Genomic DNA, 22892 nt, shown 5'->3' with positions numbered 1-22892 from the left:
CGACCTGATTCCAGAACCAATTACCTCCGAACACAATCAGATGTCCGCTGAAGACCTGTTGTACCAGGCCCCCACACCGAGAAACAGCCCTGTTTCTAGAACCCCTAAAAAACCGCGAGGGCCAGCGAAAAAGAAAGGAAAAGGTAGCAATCGTATGAAAACGCGTTTTTGCACAACCGCTCTGAGAAAATCCACCACGCCTCTACTAAGTCCTATATCTTTATTTATAGCTTGTAAACTGAAGCCTAGAAGAATTTTCACAAAAGAGAATATACACCTGCTAATGGAGAACCTCACAGAAGCTCCAGAAGCCGCCACGGCAATCATCCACCCACATCGCTAGTCCGTAAGTGTATATTTTGAAATACATGCACAGTCTCTGTACAATCAATGATACACGTGCTTCTCCAATAAGATCCTGGTACCATACATATCTGACACATGTATAATCTTTCCCGCAGCTAAGCGCAGCGACATGCGGCGGTCTCGCACATATCTGACACATGTATAATCTTTCCCGCAGTTAAGCGCAGCGACATGTGGCGGTCTCGCACATATCTGAAACATGTATAATCTTTCCTGTAGCTAAAAGCAAAGTCATGAGAAAAACACCTCCAGCACCTCTACAGCCGCTACAGCTCTCCGAGAATGGCGCAGTACCAGTGTGGACGGCAATACAGTCGGCTAATGGAGTTGTTAGAACATCCCCGCTATCACCGATCTGTGTGGTGCAGGGCGCAATAAGGCTACATTCACATTTGCGTTGTGCGCCGCAGCGTCGGCGCCGCAACGCACAACGCAAACAAAAACGCAGCAAAACGCATGCACAACGCTGCGTTTTGCGCCGCATGCGTCCTTTTTTTCATTGATTTTGGACGCAGCAAAAATGCAACTTGCTGCGTCCTCTGCGCCCGTACGCGGGCGCTGCAGGGACGCATGCGGCGCAAAACGCAAGTGCGACGCATGTCCATGCGCCCCCATGTTAAATATAGGGGCGCATGACGCATGCGGCGACGCTGCGGCGCCCGACGCTGCGGCGCCGACCGTAAATGTGAACGTAGCCTTAACCCTGTACCGGCGGACCATCGTGAAATACTCCATTCAAGTGCTGGACAGCCATCGACCAGCCGTGTGAACGACCCACCGCAACTATGCCCAGAAGTGGTAGAGCCCCCTCGAAAACATAAGCGAAAAACAAAGCATATTACAGAGCCACCGACCACATCCAGCGCCGTGGGTACCGCAGCTCCGATGGTTGGTGAAGCGCTTGATCACGCGATTGATCAGCTCACTGATGGTAAGCAATCATCTGTAGAACCGCTCATTATATGCGTGGCACACACTATGCAACCGCCAGTGGCATGTCTAACTGTACCTGCTAATGCCTCTGGGGCCGGCCCCTCAATAGCCTCTAATTTGGGTGGCACAACTCATGTCTGTGTATCTAACTCTGTTAATGTTAAGAAACGGTTAAAGAGGTCGTTACCATCGGCTGTTAAGGTGTGTAAAAAGCCAAGGATTCAGGCGGCATCTACAAATCTGCGGCATGATTCCATCGGCTGGGGCACCGCTGAAATGGCGGTGTTTCAGAAACAGTTCTGCCGCTACTTACGCTACAAATTTCGGGTCCCCAAATAATATTTTTTTGTGATACTTTTGAAAAATTATTATCAACACTAATCCCAACACATGCTAATAAGGCCGAACTATATGCACTCCGGAATCTGCAGCTGGATGGGGAGACAACTGTCATGATTCCCAATGGCAGGGACATGAGCAAAAACAGGACTAGCTCTAGGAAGATGGAATCTAAGCTGACCGCGATGCTGAACCTAACGCACAACTACCAGTGGCCGGGGAACGTACCTGCGTTTTATCCCTAGACGTCTCGCGCCAGCCGGAGATCTAGCTACCCCTAATAGAGGAAACACAGACCTGGCTTGCCTCCAGAGAAAACCCCAAAGTAATAGTAGCCCCCAACATATAATGACGGTTAGTTAAGAAGAAAACACATACGCAGTATGAATACAGGTTCAGCAAAGAGAGGCCCACTAACTAGATAGCAGAAAATACAAAAGTGGACTTCGCGGTCAACTCAAAACCCTACAAAATACCATCCTGAAATGACTTTAAACTCCGGTATCAACTCATGACACCGGAGTGGTCATTTCAGTTCACTAGAGCTTCCAGCAGAAAGATTAATATAAATGCACGCTGGACAAAAGGTACAAATGATCAAACTTATCTGACTCAGCAGACTTGGAGCAGGTAGCAAGTAACAGAGGAGCTCTGGTAACATTGATAGCCGGCAAGTAAATGAGTGAGAAGCCAGACTATATAGGAAACTCCCATTTCCTGATGGGAACAGGTGCACTGGAGATAGAAGACAGAAGTCAACCAGTACCACCAGTAGCCACCAGAGGGAGCCCACAAACAGAATTCACAACAGTACCCCCCCCTTGAGGAGGGGGCACCAAACCCTCATGAGAACCACCAGGGCGATCTGGACGAGCCCTATGAAAGGCGCGAACCAAATCAGAGGCATGAACATCAGAGGCAGTCACCCAAGAATTATCCTCCTGACCGTATCCTGTTGTGAATCCGCTTTTTGGGCTCCCCTGGTGGTTGCTGGTGATACTGGTGACTTGTGTGTGCTTTGCTGTCTTAGTTCACCTGCTCCCATCAGTGTTTGGGAGTTTCCTATTTAGCCTTGCTCTCCAGTCATTTCCTTGCCGGTCATCATTGTAACCAGAGCCTTCGGTTGCATGTTCCTGCTACTAGTCTGCTGATCAGCTAAGTGGGCTTTGTCCTTTTGTTTTGTATCTTTTGTCCAGTTTGCAGTTTTTGTTATTCTCTGTAGCTGGAAGCTCTTGCGGGCTGAAATTGCCACTCCTGTGTCATGAGTTGACACAGGAGTCTTAAAGTAATTTCAGGATGGTTTTTTGAAAGGGTTTTCAGTTGACCGTGAAGTCCTCTTTTGTATCCTTCTGCTATCTAGTAAGTGGACCTCTCTTTGCTAAATCTACTTTCATACTGTGTATGTCTTTTCCTCTTAACTCACCGTTATTACATGTGGGGGGCTGCTATCATCTTTTGGGGTATTTCCCTAGAGGTAAGCCAGGTCTGTTCCTTCCTCTACCAGGCGTAGTTAGTCCTCCGGCTGGCGCGTGCCATTTAGGAAGTCGTAGGTATGCTCCCTGGCTACTATTAGTTGTGTGGTAGATTTAGCTCACGGTCAGCTCGAGATTCCATCACCCAGAGCTCGTCCGTTATTTTTGTGTTTTGATGTTTCCCTGCCATTGGGAATCATGACAGTATGACCGGCCTATGTTAAAGTTATTGGCAGAAGAAAGGAGAGAAAAAAGAAGTCTGTAGATTTTTTTCCCCCCCCCCCTATGCTTGCTCCATAGTTGGATCAGTTGTATTTCAGCTCTAATTACAGCCTTTGCCTTTCTCTCCTTCTAATCCTTGAATGGCTCTGATCTCACCTGTTTAAAGATGGACCCTCAGAGTTTGGCTGTAGGTTTAAATAATCTTGCTACCAAGGTTCAAAATTTACAAGATTTTGTTATACATACTCCGATGTATGAACCTAAAATTCCTACACCAGAGCTGTTTTCCGGAGATAGATCTCGGTTCCTGAATTTCAAATATAATTGTAAATTGTTCCTTTCTCTCAGACCTCACTCCTCTGGAGATCCTGTCCAGCAGGTTAAGATTGTAATCTCTTTGCTGCGAGGTGACCCTCAAAATTGGGCATTTTCATTGACACCAGGGGATCCTGCGTTGCTCAATGTGGATGCGTTTTTTCTGGCTTTAGGGTTGCTTTATGAGGAACCTAATTTGGAGATTCAAGCTGAAAAGGCTTTGATAGCCCTATCTCAAGGGCAAGATGAAGCTGAGATATACTGCCAAAAATTTCGTAGATGGTTTGTGCTTACTCAGTGGAATGAGTGCGCCCTAGCGGCAAATTTCAGAGAGGGCCTTTCTGATGCCGTTAAAGATGTTATGGTCGGGTTCCCTGCGCCCACAGGTCTGAATGAGTCCATGACAATGGCTATTCAGATTGATCGGCGTTTGCGGGAGCGCAAACCCGTGCACCATTTGGCGGTATCTTCTGAAGAGACGCCAGAGAAAATGCAATGTGATAGAATTCTGTCCAGAAGCGAGCGGCAGAATTATAGGCGTAAAAATGGGTTGTGCTTCTATTGTGGTGATTCTGCTCATGTTATATCAGCATGCTCTAAACGTACAAGGAAGGTTGACAAGTCTATTTCAATTGGCACTTTACAGTCTAAATTTATTTTGTCTGTAACCTTGATTTGTTCATTATCAGTTATTACCGTGGATGCCTATGTGGACTCTGGTGCCGCTCTGAGTCTTATGGATTGGTCCTTTGCCAGGCGCTGTGGGTTTGATTTAGAGCCTCTGGAAGTCCCTATACCTCTGAAGGGTATTGATTCTACGCCTTTGGCTTGTAATAAACCACAATTCTGGACGCAAGTGACTATGCGTATGACTCCAGACCATCAGGAGGTGATTCGCTTCCTTGTGTTGTACAATTTGCATGATGTTTTGGTGCTTGGATTACCATGGTTACAATCTCATAACCCAGTCCTTGACTGGAAAACAATGTCTGTGTTAAGCTGGGGATGTCGGGGGGCTCATGGGGACATACCTTTGGTTTCCATTTCGTCATCTATTCCCTCTGAGATTCCGGCATTTTTGTCTGATTATCGTGATATTTTTGAGGAGCCAAAAATTGGTTCACTCCCTCCCCACAGAGATTGTGATTGCGCCATAGATCTGATTCCTGGCAGTAAATTTCCAAAGGGTCGTTTGTTTAACTTATCTGTACCTGAACATGCTGCTATGCGAGAGTATATTAAGGAGTCCCTGGAAAAGGGACATATTCGTCCTTCTTCATCTCCTTTAGGAGCTGGTTTTTTCTTTGTATCTAAAAAGGATGGGTCTCTGAGGCCTTGTATTGATTATCGACTCCTGAATAAAATTACAGTCAAATATCAGTATCCGTTGCCTTTGCTGACTGATTTGTTTGCTCGCATAAGGGGGGCTAAGTGGTTCTCTAAGATTGATCTTCGTGGGGCGTATAATTTGGTGCGAATTAAGCAGGGGGATGAGTGGAAAACCGCATTTAATACGCCTGAGGGCCATTTTGAGTATTTAGTAATGCCTTTCGGCCTTTCTAATGCACCTTCAGTCTTTCAGTCCTTAATGCATGATATTTTCCGTGAATATTTGGATAAATTTATGATTGTGTATTTGGATGATATTTTGATTTTTTCTGATGACTGGGAGTCTCATGTTCAACAGGTCAGGAGGGTTTTTCAGGTTTTGCGGGAGAATTCTTTGTGTGTAAAGGGTTCAAAGTGTGTTTTTGGGGTTCAAAAGATTTCCTTTTTGGGGTACATTTTTTCCCCTTCTTCTATTGAGATGGACCCTGTCAAGGTTCGGGCTATTTGTGACTGGACGCAGCCTACTTCTCTTAAGAGTCTTCAGAAATTCTTGGGCTTTGCTAATTTTTATCGTCGATTTATAACTGGTTTTTCTGGCGTTGCTAAACCTCTGACGGATTTGACCAAAAAGGGTGCTGATGTTGCCAATTGGTCCCCTGCTGCTGTGGAGGCCTTTCGGGAGCTTAAGCGCCGCTTTTTGTCTGCCCCTGTGTTGCGCCAGCCTGATGTTTCTCTTCCCTTTCAGGTTGAGGTCGATGCTTCCGAGATCGGAGCGGGGGCGGTTTTGTCGCAGAAAAGTTCCGACTGCTCAGTGATGAGACCTTGTGCGTTCTTTACTCGAAAATTTTCGGCCGCCGAGCGAAATTATGATGTTGGTAATCGGGAGCTTTTGGCCATGAAGTGGGCATTTGAGGAGTGGCGTCATTGGCTTGAGGGTGCCAGACATCAGGTGGTAGTTTTGACTGATCACAAGAATCTGATTTATCTAGAGTCTGCCAGGCGCCTGAATCCTAGACAGGCACGATGGTCGTTGTTTTTTTCTCGGTTTAATTTTGTGGTTTCATACTTACCGGGTTCTAAAAATATTAAGGCAGATGCTCTTTCTAGGAGTTTTGAGCCTGACTCTCCTGGGGATTCTGAACCTGCTGGTGTCCTTAAGGATGGGGTGGTTTTGTCTGCTGTCTCCCCAGATCTGCGACGTGCTTTGCAAGAATTTCAGGCGGATAGACCTGATCGTTGTCCGCCTGGTAGACTGTTTGTTCCTGATGATTGGACCAGTAGAGTCATCTCGGAAGTTCATTCTTCTTCGCTGGCAGGTCATCCTGGAATTTTTGGTACCAGAGATTTGGTGGCTAGATCCTTCTGGTGGCCTTCCCTGTCTCGGGATGTGCGTGTTTTTGTGCAGTCTTGTGATGTGTGTGCTCGGGCCAAGCCTTGTTGTTCTAGGGCTAGTGGGTTATTGTTGCCCTTGCCTGTTCCGAAGAGGCCTTGGACGCACATCTCTATGGACTTTATTTCTGATCTCCCTGTTTCTCAGAAGATGTCTGTCATCTGGGTGGTGTGTGACCGTTTTTCTAAAATGGTTCATTTGGTACCATTGCCTAAGTTGCCTTCCTCCTCTGAGTTGGTCCCTCTATTTTTTCAAAATGTGGTTCGCTTGCATGGTATTCCGGAAAACATAGTTTCTGACAGGGGAACCCAGTTCGTGTCTAGATTTTGGCGGGCATTCTGTGCCAGGTTGGGCATTGATTTGTCTTTTTCGTCTGCATTCCATCCTCAGACTAATGGCCAGACGGAGCGAACTAATCAAACTTTGGAGACTTATTTGAGGTTTTTTGTGTCTGCGGATCAGGATGACTGGGTTGCCTTTTTGCCGTTGGCAGAATTTGCTCTTAATAATCGGGCTAGTTCTGCCACTTTGGTTTCTCCTTTCTTTTGCAATTCAGGGTTTCATCCTCGTTTTTCATCTGGTCAGGTGGAATCTTCGGATTGTCCTGGAGTGGATGCGGTGGTGGATCGGTTGCATCAGATTTGGGGACAAGTGGTGGACAATTTGAAGTTGTCCCAGGAGAGGACTCAGCAGTTTGCTAACTGCCGTCGTCGTGTTGGTCCTCGCCTTCGTGTTGGGGACTTGGTGTGGTTGTCTTCCCGTTTTGTCCCTATGAGGGTTTCTTCTCCTAAGTTTAAGCCTCGGTTCATCGGTCCTTATAGGATTTTGGAGATACTTAACCCTGTGTCCTTTCGTTTGGACCTCCCGGCATCTTTCGCTATCCATAATGTATTCCATCGGTCGTTGTTGCGGAGATATGAGGTACCGGTGGTTCCTTCTACTGAACCTCCTGCTCCTGTGCTGGTGGAGGGTGAATTGGAGTACGTTGTAGAGAAGATCTTGGATTCCCGTATTTCCAGACGGAGACTTCAATATCTGGTTAAATGGAAGGGCTATGGTCAGGAAGATAATTCTTGGGTAACTGCCTCTGATGTTCATGCCTCGGATTTGGTTTGTGCCTTTCATAGGGCTCATCCAGATCGCCCTGGCGGTTCTCGTGAGGGTTCGGTGCCCCCTCCTTAAGGGGGGGGTACTGTTGTGAATCCGCTTTTTGGGCTCCCCTGGTGGTTGCTGGTGATACTGGTGACTTGTGTGTGCTTTGCTGTCTTAGTTCACCTGCTCCCATCAGTGTTTGGGAGTTTCCTATTTAGCCTTGCTCTCCAGTCATTTCCTTGCCAGTCATCATTGTAACCAGAGCCTTCGGTTGCATGTTCCTGCTACTAGTCTGCTGATCAGCTAAGTGGGCTTTGTCCTTTTGTTTTGTATCTTTTGTCCAGTTTGCAGTTTTTGTTATTCTCTGTAGCTGGAAGCTCTTGCGGGCTGAAATTGCCACTCCTGTGTCATGAGTTGACACAGGAGTCTTAAAGTAATTTCAGGATGGTTTTTTGAAAGGGTTTTCAGTTGACCGTGAAGTCCTCTTTTGTATCCTTCTGCTATCTAGTAAGTGGACCTCTCTTTGCTAAATCTACTTTCATACTGTGTATGTCTTTTCCTCTTAACTCACCGTTATTACATGTGGGGGGCTGCTATCATCTTTTGGGGTATTTCCCTAGAGGTAAGCCAGGTCTGTTCCTTCCTCTACCAGGCGTAGTTAGTCCTCCGGCTGGCGCGTGGCATTTAGGAAGTCGTAGGTATGCTCCCTGGCTACTATTAGTTGTGTGGTAGATTTAGCTCACGGTCAGCTCGAGATTCCATCACCCAGAGCTCGTCCGTTATTTTTGTGTTTTGATGTTTCCCTGCCATTGGGAATCATGACAGTATCCCTTCCATTTAACCAAATATTGAAGTCTCCGTCTGGAAATGCGAGAGTCCAAAATCTTCTCCAAAACATACTCCAATTCACCCTGCACCAACACAGGAGCAGGAGGCTCAACAGAAGGAACAACCGGTATCTCGTACCTCCGCAACAAAGACCGATGGAAGACATTATGAATAGTGAAAGATGCCGGTAGGTCCAAACGAAACGATACAGGATTAAGAATCTCCAAAATCTTATAAGGACCTATGAACCGAGGTTTAAACTTAGGAGAAGAGACCTTCATAGGGACAAAACGAGAAGATAACCACACCAAGTCCCCAACGCGAAGACGATTACCAGCACGACGATGACGATTAGCAAACTGCTGAGTCTTCTCCTGGGACAACTTCAAGTTGTCCACCACATGACTCCAAATCTGGTGCAATCTATCCACCATAGTGTCCACTCCAGGACAATCCGAAGATTCCACCTGACCAGATGAAAAACGAGGGTGAAACCCAGAATTGCAGAAGAAAGGAGAAACCAGAGTGGCAGAACTAGCCCGATTATTAAGGGCAAACTCCGCCAGCGGCAAAAAGGCGACCCAGTCATCCTGATCAGCAGACACAAAACACCTCAAATAAGTCTCCAAGGTCTGATTAGTATGCTCTGTCTGGCCATTCGTCTGAGGATGGAAAGCAGACGAAAAAGACAAATCAATGCCCATCCTGGCACAGAACGCCCGCCAAAATCTAGACACAAATTGGGATCCCCTGTCAGAAACAATGTTTTCCGGGATACCATGTAGACGAACCACATTCTGAAAAAATAGAGGAACCAACTCCGATGAAGAAGGCAACTTGGGCAAGGGTACCAAATGAACCATTTTAGAAAAACGGTCACACACCACCCAGATGACGGTCATTTTCTGAGAAACCGGGAGATCCGAAATAAAGTCCATAGAGATGTGCGTCCAAGGCCTCTTCGGAATAGGCAAGGGCAACAACAATCCACTAGCCCGAGAACAACAAGGCTTGGCCCGAGCACAAACATCACAAGACTGTACAAAAGTACGCACATCCCGAGACAGGGAAGGCCACCAGAAGGACCTGGCCACCAAATCTCTGGTACCAAAGATTCCAGGGTGGCCTGCCAACACAGAAGAATGAACTTCCAAGATGACTCTACTAGTCCACTCATCTGGAACAAACAGTCTCCCAGGCGGACAACGATCAGGCCTATCCACTTGAAACTCCTGCAAAGCACGTCGCAAGTCTGGAGAGACAGCAGACAATATCACCCCATCCTTAAGGATACCCGTAGGCTCAGAATCACCAGGGGAGTCAGGCTCAAAACTCCTAGAAAGGGCATCTGCCTTCACATTTTTTGAACCTGGTAGATATGAGACCACAAAATTAAACCGGGAGAAAAACAACGACCAGCGCGCCTGTCTAGGATTCAGACGCCTGGCCGACTCAAGGTAAATCAGATTCTTGTGATCAGTCAAGACCACCACCTGATGCCTAGCACCCTCAAGCCAATGACGCCACTCCTCAAAGGCCCACTTCATAGCCAAAAGTTCCCGATTACCAACATCATAATTTCGCTCGGCGGGCGAAAATTTTCGAGAAAAGAACGCACATGGTCTCATCACCGAGCAATCAGAACTTCTCTGCGACAAAACCGCCCCTGCTCCGATCTCTGAAGCATCAACTTCGACCTGAAAAGGAAGTGAAACATCAGGTTGGCGCAACACAGGAGCAGAAGAAAAGCGGTGCTTAAGCTCCCGAAAGGCCTCCACAGCCGCCGAGGACCAATTGGAAACATCAGCACCCTTCTTAGTCAAATCCGTTAGAGGCTTAACGACACTTGAAAAACCAGTTATATCGACGATAGAAATTAGCAAAGCCCAAGAATTTCTGAAGGCTCTTAAGGGAAGTCGGTTGCGTCCAATCACAAATAGCCCGAACCTTGACAGGATCCATCTCAATAGAAGAAGGGGAAAAAATATACCCTAAAAAAGAGATCTTCTGAACCCCAAAAATACACTTTGAACCCTTTATAAACAAAGAATTGGCCCGCAAAACCTGAAAAACCTTCCTGACCTGTTGAACATGCGACTCCCAGTCATCGGAAAAAATCAAAATATCATCCAGATACACAATCATAAATTTATCCAGATATTCAAGGAAAATATTGTGCATAAAGGACTGAAAGACTGAAGGGGCATTAGAAAGACCAAAAGGCATTACCAGATACTCAAAATGGCCCTCGGGCGTATTAAATGCAGTTTTCCACTCATCTCCCTGCTTAATCCGCACCAAATTATACGCACCCCGAAGGTCAATCTTAGAGAACCACCTTGCCCCCTTAATACGAGCAAACAAATCAGTCAACGTGGCAAAGGATACTGATATTTGACTGTAATCTTATTCAACAGCCGATAATCAATACAAGGCCTCAGGGAACCATCTTTTTTACCCACGAAAAAAAAACCTGCTCCTAAAGGGGATGAGGATGGACGAATATGTCCCTTTTCCAGGGACTCCTTAATATACTCTCGCATAGCAGCATGCTCTGGCACAGACAGATTGAACAAACGACCTTTAGGAAATTTGCTGCCAGAAATCAAATCTATAGCACAATCGCAATCCCTGTGAGGAGGGAGCGAACTAAGTTTAGGCTCCTCAAAAACATCACAATAGTCAGACAAAAATGCCGGAACCTCAGAGGGAGTAGATGAAGCAATGGAAACCAAAGGTACTCCCCCATGAACCCCCTGACATCCCCAGCTTAATACGGACATTGTTTTCCAGTCAAGAACTGGGTTGTGAGTTTGTAACCATGGCAATCCAAGCACTAAGACATCATGCAAATTATGCAACACAAGGAATCGAATCACCTCCTGATGGTCTGGAGTCATACACATAGTCACTTGTGTCCAGTATTGAGGTTTATTCCTAGCCAATGGTGTGGAGTCGATACCCTTCAAAGGAATAGGGACTTCCAGAGACTCTAGACTAAACCCACAGCGCCTGGCAAAGGACCAATCCATAAGACTCAAGGCGGCGCCAGAGTCCACATAGGCATTCACATTAATTAGATGATAACGAACAAATCAAAGTTACAGACAAAAGAAACTTAGACTGCAAGTTGCTAACTGCAAAAGACTTATCAACCCTTTTAATGCGTTTAGAGCATGCTGATATAACATGAGCAGAATCGCCACAATAGAAACACAACCCATTTTTACGCCTATAATTCTGCCGTTCACTTCTGGACAGAATTCTATCACATTGCATATTCTCCGGTGCCTGCTCAGAAGACACCGCCAAATGGTGCACAGGTTTGCGCTACCGCAAACGCCGGTCAATCTGAATAGCCATTGTCATGGACTCATTCAGACCTGTGGGCGTAGGAAACCCCACCATGACATCTTTAACGGCGTCAGAGAGACCCTCTCTGAAATTCGCCGCCAGGGCGCACTCATTCCACTGAGTAAGCACAGACCATTTATGAAACTTTTGACAATATATTTCAGCTTCATCATGCCCTTGAGAGAGGGCTATCAAGGCCTTTTCAGCTTGAATCTCCAAATTCGGTTCCTCATAGAGCAACCCCAGCGCCAGAAAAAACGCATCCACATTGAGCAGCGCAGGATCCCCTGGCGCCAATGCAAATGCCCAATTCTGGGGGTCACCCCGCAGCAAGGAAATAACAATCTTAACCTGCTGAGCAGGGTTTCCAGCGGAGTGAGGTCTCAGAGAAAGATACAATTTACAATTGTGCTTAAAATTCAAAAAACGAGATCTATCTCCAGAAAAAAACTCTGGTATAGGAATTTTAGGTTCAGACATAGGAGCATGTATGACGAAATCTTGTATATTTTGAACCTTAGAAGCAAGATTATTCAGATTTGAAGCTAAACTCTGGATATCCATTTCTCAGCAGCTGAGATCTGAGCCATTCAGGGATTAAGAGGAGGGGAAAGAAGCAGGCTGCATTTATGGCTAAACAGACTTCAGAGTAAAAAAAAAAAAAGGTGTCAGAGACTTCTTTTCTCTCCTTCTTCAGCCAATACTTAACACATTGGGCCGGCTATACTGTCATGATTCCCAATGGCAGGGACATGGGCAAAAACAGGACTAGCTCTAGGAAGATGGAATCTAAGCTGACCGCGATGCTGAACCTAACGCACAACTACCTGTGGCCGGGGAACGTACCTGCGTTTTATCCCTAGACGTCTCACACCAGCCGGAGATCTAGTAACCCCTAATAGAGGAAACACAGACCTGGCTTGCCTCCAGAGAAAACCCCAAAGTAATAGTAGCCCTCAACATATAATGACGGTTAGTTAAGAAGAAAACACATACGCAGTATGAATACAGGTTCAGCAAAGAGAGGCCCACTAACTAGATAGCAGAAAATACAAAAGTGGACTTCGCGGTCAACTCAAAACCCTACAAAATACCATCCTGAAATGACTTTAAACTCCGGTATCAACTCATGACACCGGAGTGGTCATTTCAGTTCACTAGAGCTTCCAGCAGCAAGATTAATATAAATGCACGCTGGACAAAAGGTACAAATGATCAAACTTATCTGACTCAGCAGACTTGGAGCAGGTAGCAAGTAACAGAGGAGCTCTGGTAACATTGATAGCCGGCAAGTAAATGAGTGAGAAGCCAGACTATATAGGAAACTCCCATTTCCTGATGGGAACAGGTGCACTGGAGATAGAAGACATAAGTCAACCAGTACCACCAGTAGCCACCAGAGGGAGCCCACAAACAGAATTCACAACAGACAACATCTGTAGCTAGCCCATTATGACTGGATATGGTCGGCTACGGCCTGCATAAACCACCTAAACCAACACTACCCAGGTATAATAGGGTTAGAGTTATAAAGAGGACTCTAAAATTGTTGGTCAGCGTTAAACGCGCGCTATGCGCTAGGAGACGTCGTGGTGTCACGTGTCCTGCAATAGCTCTACAGACTCCCCAGTTATTGTCACAAGAGTCAGATCACCATTCACATAGCCATGATAACTCTGCAAATGTCCTGCATGCATCTACACAAAATTCACAAGCCTCAGACGCTGGCTTTGTCGCTGATGGTGATGTGTTGTACCCCAATCATGCAGTATTTTTGCAGCGCATCCATCATCATCAAAGGGCCCTCCGCAATTTCAACGGTCATATACATACAAATCATTTTAGATTTGTAAATTTGGAGCGTGTACGATCATTTGAGGAGGGTTTGAATATTGTTCATGACGGTATTCAGGCATTACTGGATAGAATCATCAGGGACATTGAACCTGGCGACTTTGTACAATTAAGGTTTGAAGGTAGCGATACTTTAGACCCTATTTTCACTACAAAACAAACCAGGGAAGATTTTAATTCTGAATCTTTTTTAAATGCCGTTGCACACTTCAAAGTAACGCTGAATGCATATCATCCAATTCGCTAAAGCTAGTCGTTACCATCATTAAAAACCGACGCGGTGGTGTAAAAAAGCGCTTGAAAGCTATAGCGGGCAGTCAGATCATTAAACAAAAGAGGTAATGGCTGTATGATTTTAACAATTACACGACAAATCTGTGTTTGGGTGCTAGTGTGTGCGCCCTGATGGACGACACGGATCTCGCTGATTGGGAATCACCATTAAAGTGCTGTACTATAGTCAGGGTGATTGTACAGCCTGGAATAATAAAGCCAAATTTATTTTCAAAGGATCCGTAATACCAGGGTCTAACTTACTGGATTTGGTCTGTAGTACAACGCAGAGTCATGCTCTGACCGGCCGGAATTTACCTCCGGGTTGTGATTCATTTATGCATGCTATGGCCGAGCTAAATCTACCGTCTACAGTTGTGGGTAATCCCACTACTAGGAAGCTTTTAGATTAATTAAAAATTTCCAGCAGCGAGATACACGCTGTATCTACTCCACAGAAGTTAACTCCGATGCCACGTACAATTCAATCTTTACATTCCCCGTCATTAGGCACCACACGCGGAACTCTAATGCCTAAAAAAGGTCTCTACCAATGCTACAAACCATGTGGCTCACGATGTAAAGAATGTACTGGATAAATGCTGTACTTGGCTTGTTACACTATATTATTTATTTCAGCAAGAAGTGTAATGATGTATGTTCATTGTACTTGTGATACTATTTATTTATTTAGTAAGAACTGTGTTGATGTATGATCATTGTACTATTTAATGTTTTTGCTTTTTATACTCTGTAATAATTTTTATAGTATTGAAATGTCTTTGAGATGTGTTTATTTTACAACAATAAAATCTTTTTAAATTTTTACAATATCGTGTATTTGGTTTTTTATAATCGTATAAAACACACCGCTTCTTACTTGCGGGTGTTGTAATATGGCCACATACATAATGTGCCCAATTGAGTTTGCCGAGTTATATGTAAGCCGGTCACGGTTGGGAATTGACAACTAATCTCATAGGATATAAAATAAACAGCATGGTGTGTTATAAACACAACAAACTCGCAGCACTTGCAAATAAGAGTAAACTTAATACAATACTTATTACAGAAGCCACAAACAACTGTTTGTGTTAATCTCGCAACAAGGACTCTGTGTAAATGAGATAATGTGACCATATAATGAGGCTGTTGTTATAAAAAGAAACACGACATACCATTGGTAATAAAACACAGTGCCCCTGATTACAGAATGCAATCGCTGTATCAAATTAACAATATCAAAATCTAATATAAAAACAATACTGGGGTAATAAGCACTGTATCAAACTATATCAAAGTGAATCAAAAGCTGACAGCCAGACAAGGAGGGACAGCTGGCTGACAGGGAGGGGAGGAGGGGTTACACCCCTTTTGATACATTTTGATAGGGGCGGGGCACCTGTCAGATTGAGTTTGACGAATGGTCCCTCTGATACACTACTGAGGTGCGAGATCAATGAGCGCCAGGAGCATAGCCTTCGTGAAAGTCTATGTTTCTACTGCGGCCAGTCTGACCACTTCTAGATCAATTGTCCTAAGTGTCCTAGACGGCCTAACAAGGTGCTAGCAGCAATAGGGGAGTATGACAACTGTGATGATGAATCTGACATCTCTGAATGTAGCCTGCCTTTAAACGCTGTATTCCATTCACTTTCTATGACTTCACCCCCCAAGGAGCTGAAGGAAAAGAACTCTCACTGTTCTCTCCCTATTAAGATCCTGTGTTCAGGACAGTGGATTTCTAGTTCAGCTTTGATTGACTCTGGTGCAGGTGGCAATTTCATGGATATCGCATTTGCCAAGGAATATGGTATTGAAATTCAGCAAAGAGCCTCTCCAATTACCATGGAAACAGTGGATGGGTCACCTTTAATCTCTGGGCCTGTGGATCAGGAGACCGTACCCCTTGAAAGTTTGTTGGAGCCTAATCATCAGGAGCAACGTTCTTTCTTGCTAATTTCTTCTCATTTTCCTGTGATTTTAGGCATTCCTTAGTTGCGTTCTCAAAACCCAATTATCAACTGGGCGACCAAGGAGATTATCTTTCCAACAAGGAGCAACTCAGCATTAACAGAAGCTGTCCCTGAGTCCACGGCTACGGAACCACATGTACAGGTATTTTCTTTACCTCCAGCTTATAAAGAGTTCTCTGACATCTGTGACAAGAAAACTGCAGATCAGCTTCCTCCACACAGGCACTATGACTGTCCCATTGAGCTGCTTCCCGGGGCAGCCATTCCTTTTGGTAACGTATACCCTTTGGCGGCACCTGAGCTTCAAGCCTTAAAAGAGTATATTGATGAAAATCTGGCCAAAGGCTTCATACGTCCTTCTTCCTCACCAGCAGGGGCACCTATCTTTTTTGTAAAGAAGACAATGTGTTGACTATCGAGAACTCAATAAGGTAACCCTAAGAAACCATTACCCTTTGCCTCTGATTCTCGAATTACTGGAAAGAGTCCGCCATGCTAAGGTGTTCTCTAAACTGGATCTTCGTGGGGCTTATAATTTGGTGCGTATTCGTCCAGGGGATGAGTGGAAGACAGCATTCAGATGCCGGTATGGACATTTTGAATCTCTTGTGATGCCCTTCGGGCTTTGTAATGCCCCTGCAACATTTCAACACCTTGCTAATGACATTTTCACAGATTTGTTGGACCAGTTTGTAGTGATCTATTTGGACGATATACTAATCTTTTCTGACTTTCTACAGGAACACGAAAAACATGTCAAAACTGTTTTAAGGCGCCTAAAAGAGAACCATCTGTATATTAACCTGGAGAAAAGCAAGTTCCATCGTTCTGAGATACAGTTCTTAGGGTATATAATCTCTCCCCAGGGGCTGAACATGGAATCTGGTAAGATTCAGGCTATCCTTGACTGGCCGGTACCCAAGAACATTAAAGAGGTCCAACGTTTTATTGGTTTTGCAAATTTCTACAGACGCTTCATTCAAAATTTTTCTGATATTGTCCGTCCCATTACTTCCTTGACAAAGAAGGAAAAACCTTTTAAGTGGTCATCACAGGCTCAAGAAGCTTTTGATCGGCTGAAGATCTGTTTCACATCAGCACCGCTGTTGATACACCCAGATCCAACACTTCCTTTCATTGTGGAGGTGGATGCTTCTGATAATGCTTTGGGTGCTATTCTCTCCCAAAGAACTGGAGAGAAGGGTCTGCTACATCCTTGTGCTTTCTTTTCCCGTAGACTAACCTCAGCAGAGAAGAATTACGACGTGGGAGACAAGGAATTGCTGGCTATTATTGCGGCTTTCAAAGAATGGAGGCATCATCTGCCAGGAGCTGCACAACAGAACATAGTGCTAACTGACCATCGCAAACTAGAGTTCCTTGGATCCGCTAGATGTCTTTCTCCTCGTCAGGCTCGTTGGAACTTATTTTTAAATCAATTTAACTTTGTTATCTCGTACCGTCCAGGTTCACGTAATGGGAAGGCTGATGCTTTATCCCAAATCCATGCTGCGGATTCCGTACCTGGAGCCCCGTCCAAGACCATTCTATCTGATGCCAATTTCATTGGAGTTATCCACGATCAGGACTTGTGGAAGGAGTGCAGGGAGGCCTATGAAGGTGATGTATTTCTTGCCAACCCACCTGTGGATATTAGTCTTATCTTTAAGGGTGGCATGTGGTTCAGAGACTGACGTATCTACGTCCCGGAGGTCGTCCGTCTGCAGATCCTCAAGTTGGTACATGACTCCAAGTTGGCTGGTCACAGGGGGGTACAGAAGACACAAGAGTTCCTGAGCCGATTCTTCTGGTGGCCAACTTGCTTGAAGGATACCAAGGACTATGTTCTCTCTTGTGAGGTATGTGCCCGTTACAAGACTCCTCATGTGGCACCTATGGGTCTTCTACAACCATTACCTGTTCTGTCCCGCCCTTGGGGGTCTATATCAATGGACTTTATTGTGGAGCTGCCTACATCGGGGGGCATGAATACAATCATGGTGGTAGTTGATCGCCTGACTAAAGCTGCTCATTTTGTTCCGTGCACCGGCCTCCCCTCAGCTAAAGATACAGTGAACTTTGTTATACAGAATGTCTTTCAGTTGCATGAGGTGTCGGATGAGATCATCTCTGACCGTGGAGTACAGTTCACTTCAAGATTCTGGAAAGGGTTTTGCTCTGCACTCAATATTAATGTCTGTCTCTCTTCTGCTTACCATCCCCAGACAAATGGTCAGACTGAGCGTACCAACCAGACGCTGGAACAATATCTAAGATGCTATGTCAGCCATCTCCCGGATGATTGGTTGAAGTAGTTGCCGTTAACCGAATTTTCATATAATAATTCTCAGAGCGCCTCCACTAAATTTACACCTTTCTTTGCCAATCTGGGTTATCATCCGTTTATTTTACCTAGGTCTCCAATTAATTCTCTGGTTCCAGCAGTGGAGGAAAGGCTGACTGTAATGAGACAAAATCTGGAGGTTCTGAAGGAATCCCTGACCACAGCTCAAGAACGTTAAAATAGATCGACTGATATATTCAGTAAACCTGCACCCATGTTCAAGGTAGGAGATTCCGTGTGGTTAGCAACTAAGAATCTGAAGTTAAACGTTCCTTCACAAAAACTTGGACAGAAATTCATTGGCCCTTTCAAGATCAACGGTATTGTGAGCTCTGTGGCCTGCCGGCTGAAGCTGCCTAGGACAATGAAGGTACACCCAGTTTTTCATGTATCTTTACTAAAGCCTGTATCTCCTAATACCTTCCAGGGATGTGTTGTGCCACCTCCGCTGCCTGTGGGGATTGATGGGCAAGAACAATTTGTGGTGGAGGAAATTATTGATTCCAGGATTCGCAGGAATCGGCACCAATATCTGATAAGATGGCAGGGATATCCCCCTGAGGAAGACTCTTGGGAATCTGTGGAAAACATCAATGCCCAACAGAAGATTTCTCGTTTTCATCAGAGATTCCCTGAGAAACCAGGTCCAGGATCGTCCTGAGGCCGGTTCTAAGGAGGGAGTAATGTCAGGACTCTGAACATTTTTTACCCTTTGTGCAATACTGCCCTTTTCCAAGATGGCGTCTTTGGTCTCATGTGCAATTGTCTTCCTGCTATAAATCTCCACCCCAGCCTTCAGTCTGTGCTAGAGTATTCTGCCTTGCATCCAGCTCCTGACCTCTGATTACTCCCTGGCTATACACCTGCTCCTGTGAACCTGTGTGGTGATCCTGCTACTCTGCTCTGAGTTCCTGCTGCATACACCAGTTCCAGTAATCCTCTTTTATCTGCTGCTCGTGTTTACTTCATCTGCATTTGCTGGACATGTAAGCTGCTGCTGCTGCTGCAATAACCTGAGACTATTAATCAGGCCTCCCTGGTTGAGCTAAGATATGATTTGAACTGCCTATAAGCTTATCTATCTGTGTCTGGACTAAGACAAGGATTTACTCGTGTCAAGTGTCCTCAAGAATAACTGTGCTTCATAGATTTTCTGCTTGATTGCATTTTTCTCTTAACTTTCCTATAGACTGCTAAGCTGCGTTTATTATTTGCACCAAGTGTTGTGGACTTGAGTTTCTCTCTGCACCTGTTTCAATCACCGTGTGACAATATAGACTTTACCACTTATAAAACTGTGTCCTGTAGTTGTCTTGTTCCACCCAAAGAGTCTCCTGAGATATCCCCTATAATTATTACAAGTGTGAAACAACTGAAAATATGTCTTATATTCTACGTTCTTCAATCAAAGTAGCCACCTTTTGCTTTGATGACTGCTTTGCACACTCTTGGCATTCTCTTGATGAGCTTCAAGAGGTAGTCACCGGGAATGGTTTTCACTTCACAGGTGTGCCCTGTCAGGTTTAATAAGTGGGATTTCTTGCCTTATAAATGGGGTTGGGACCATCAGTTGTGTTGAGCAGAAGTCTGGTGGATACACAGTTGATAGTCCTACTGAATTTACTGTTAGAATTTGTATTATGGCAAGAAAAAAGCAGCTAAGTAAAGAAAAACGAGTGGCCATCATTACTTTAAGAAATGAAGGTCATTCAGTCCCAAAAATTGGGAAAACTTTGAAAGTGTCCCCAAGTGCAGTTGCAAAAACCATCAAGGGATACAAAGAAACTGGCTCACATGAGGACCGCCCCAGGAAAGGAAGACCAAGAGTTACCTCTGCTTCTGAGGATAAGTTTATCCGAGTCACCAGCCTCAGAAATCGCAGGTTAACAGCAGCTCAGATTAGAGACCAGGTCAATGCCACACAGAGTTCTAGCAGCAGACACATCTCTACAACAACTGTTAAGAGGAGACTTTGTGCAGCAGGCCTTCATGGTAAAATAGCTGCTAGGAAACCACTGCTAAGGACAGGCAACAAGCAGAAGAGTCTTGCTTGGGCTAAATAACACAAGGAATGGACATTAGACCAGTGGAAATCTGTGCTTTGGTCTGATGAGTCCAAATTTGAGATCTTTGGTTTCAACCGTGTCTTTGTGCGATGCAGAAAATGTGAATGGATGGACTCTACATGCCTGGTTCCCACCGTGAAGCATGGAGGAGGAGGTGTGATGGTGTGGGGGTGCTTTGCTGGTGATACTGTTGGGGATTTATTCAAAATTGAAGGCATACTGAACCAGCATGGCTACCACAGCATCTTGCAGCGGCATGCTATTCCATCCAGTTTGTGTTTAGTTGGACCATCATTTATTTTTCAACAGGACAATGACCCCAAACACACCTCCAGGCTGTGTAAGGGCTATTTGACCAAGAAGGAGAGTGATGGGGTGCTACGCCAGATGACCTGATGGTTTGGGGTGGGCTGGACCGCAGAGTGAAGGCAAAAGGGCCAACAAGTGCTAGGCATCTCTGGGAGCTCCTTCAAGATTGTTGAAAGACCATTACCTGTGACTACCTCTTGAAGCTCATAAAGAGAATGCCAAGAGTGTGCAAAGCAGTCATCAAAGCAAAAGGTGGCTGCTTAGAAGAACCTATATAAGACATATTTTCTGTTGTTTCACACTTTTTGTTAAGTATATAATTCCACATGTGTTAATTCATAGTTTTGATGCCTTCAGTGTGAATTTACAATTTTCATAGTCATGAGAATACAGAAATATCTTTAAATGAGAAGGTGTGTCCAAACTTTTGGTCTGTACTGTATATGTGTGAAACAACAAAGCCACATAAATAATAGACATGGCTGAAGGAATGCAAAAAATATACCAACTTTATTCACAAAATTTAAACATGACAGTAAAAACACCAAAGTACCTCACAATGCAACTTAGCATCAACCAGGATAAAGGCAATACATATGGTTCTTGCTATACCGCACTAATATAGGTCCCATAGTTGGATGTTAGTAATACATGGTAGAGATAAACCTTCATTAAAGTATCACATGCAGCCACTGGTATAAATATACCTAAGTGGGAAACAACCGAAGGAGCACTCACATTAATTTTGAATCCAACTAGAGTCCTAAAGCAGCGGATATACCTGTGCACAAATAAGTATAAATATATTTACCAAGTGGCGTGCCACAACCTGGATGAACGTCCCACCCCGACGCGCGTTTCGCCTGTTCTTCTTCCGGGGGCGTGTCCACTGTACTGTATATGTGTGTGCAGTGAACCATGTATAGGTTTATTGTGTGACTAGTAATAATGTAACATCTGTCCTGAAGGCCGCAGGTCTCACCCAGATGTTAATATGTATTTTCCCGAGACAGCAGACTTCTGTCTCCAATCTCACCGGGGGTTGTGCTGGGAACCAAGAAGAAAGGGAACATTTGACATCTCCTAGCTCTTTGGAAGAGAGATGTCAATTGCAGACTGACACTGTCTATCCGCGGGAACTTTTACACAGGGAGTCTCGGACCAAATGGCGTGTTCATTGGGGGAGCGGCCGCGGTCCAATAAAAAAAAAGAAATGGTGCTGGCCTGAGGGGCTGATCTGGAAGTCTGACCTCCAGAGTAGATCTATAAATTAGGCCTGTATACATAGTATCGTGTTCACATGTGAGGGCAGCCTGGGAAGCTGATATGTTCCACCAATTCCATATTCATCCTACCCTCAGGGAGCAGAAAGCAGACTACAAGTTAGCTATTTCTGTAAGTTTTCTCCTGTTTATTTTATACTGTTTTGCATACCTGTATGTCTTTTTATTATCATATTTTTATACCTTTTTCTTTACTGTAAGCACTGAACCTTTTTGTATTAAAGCATAAAACTTTAACAAGTTGAACCTCGTATGTTCTAAAGAATCCATAGCCTTAAACTGTGTGATAGCCTTATGAGTGGTGTCACGATATGGTATGAAATACATAAGTTTAGTTTCTCTGCCAGCACACATAGGGTGGGCGCTGACCCCCCCTTCACTGTGTTTTAGCTTTCCTTCTCAGAAAGTGTGGGGGTTTTATGAGAGCCAAGGTATTTTTATGACCGGCATTTCCTGCCGTGTAAGCTCTTGTCCAGCTATAACTGGACTAGAAACTTCTAGAATCCATGAAAGTTCTTTGTTTGGTTTTTGTAAGATATTAAGCAAACCATTTAAGATAAGAACATGAAAATATATATTCTTATTCTCCCTCGATGGATCTACCCATCACTCTAAACACGGGCGTCTAACTCCATCTGGTAAAGAAGTAGGGATTTCTCGGTAAATATGTATCCCAGACAGGACATATTTGATCTCATTAGAATGCCCACGTTAATCCGAGATGAATGCTGGGTTTGTTACGACTATGACATGTTTTGTAGCAAAGTTATAGAAAGTAGATAAATTTAAGGTTGAAGTACTCAAAATGTAGAGACAGGAGGGTCTGGATAAGCCAGCCTTTCTGTGATGTCACTAGCTGCAGGTTTTAAGTTTGTGGCAGGCTCCCCAGCAGGTCTTCTTGTCTTTTCCTGGAGAGCCCTGAGCACGTCCAATGAGCTGGGACGCATGGTTGCCTGCAATGCAATGAACTGAGAATATGTGAGTGTTATCTTTTCTCCTTTAATCTCCTTTATGTTATAATTACCTTGTACATATTTGCAATTGTCTCATTTGTAACATCTTTGTAAAATATTTTGATAAAGCACTGCCTACATTTTGTGGGGTATATTATTTCATGCCAGTTCTTTCTCCATGCTCTAAAAACGTA

The 22892-nt window shown here is 44.7% G+C and overlaps 1 protein-coding gene across 8 annotated transcripts in view; it reads right to left on the bottom strand.

Annotated features, from left to right (window-relative positions):
• DPP10 (dipeptidyl peptidase like 10) overlaps positions 1-22892 on the bottom strand; it is a 652879-nt gene that overhangs the window by 378741 nt on the left and 251246 nt on the right. The gene's annotated exons all lie outside the window — the stretch shown is intronic.

Source organism: Ranitomeya variabilis, chromosome 7 (assembly GCF_051348905.1).
Source record: "Ranitomeya variabilis isolate aRanVar5 chromosome 7, aRanVar5.hap1, whole genome shotgun sequence".
In the NCBI taxonomy this organism is placed as follows: domain Eukaryota; kingdom Metazoa; phylum Chordata; class Amphibia; order Anura; family Dendrobatidae; genus Ranitomeya; species Ranitomeya variabilis.
Note: the sequence above shows the minus strand (reverse complement) of the source record. Positions and strands in the feature narration are given on the sequence as shown.